This window comes from Echinops telfairi, unplaced genomic scaffold (genome assembly GCF_000313985.2).
Source record: "Echinops telfairi isolate 266 unplaced genomic scaffold, ASM31398v2 ScPeMD7_7420;HRSCAF=8458, whole genome shotgun sequence".
Lineage (NCBI taxonomy): Eukaryota > Metazoa > Chordata > Mammalia > Afrosoricida > Tenrecidae > Echinops > Echinops telfairi.
This window is the reverse complement of record NW_022111320.1, coordinates 20665216-20665523: the sequence shown is the minus strand read 5'-3', so window position 1 is coordinate 20665523 and position 308 is coordinate 20665216.

Below are 308 nucleotides of genomic sequence, written 5' to 3'. Positions count from 1 at the left end.
GAGCAAATGCCCGTTAATGCCAGCCCTTCGGTTCGGGTCAAGTGGGGGGTGTTGCGGCGGGAGGGGGGCGGGCAGCGAAAATCACATAAAATGCTCAGCTCTGTGCCGGGCTGGCTTCGTTGCCTGCACGGAACGTCCTGGGACAAGCCCTCGGGCGTGTGACGTCTGGGGCGGGGACGAGGGAGCCCCGGGCACCCTAAGCAGGGGGACGGCTGTCCAATTTAGTTTCTCCTTCAATGGGAGGCACACCTCCCCGGGCGCAGGGGGCTGTGCGCGCTAGGACCGGGAGCGGGGGCCGAGAACCCGGC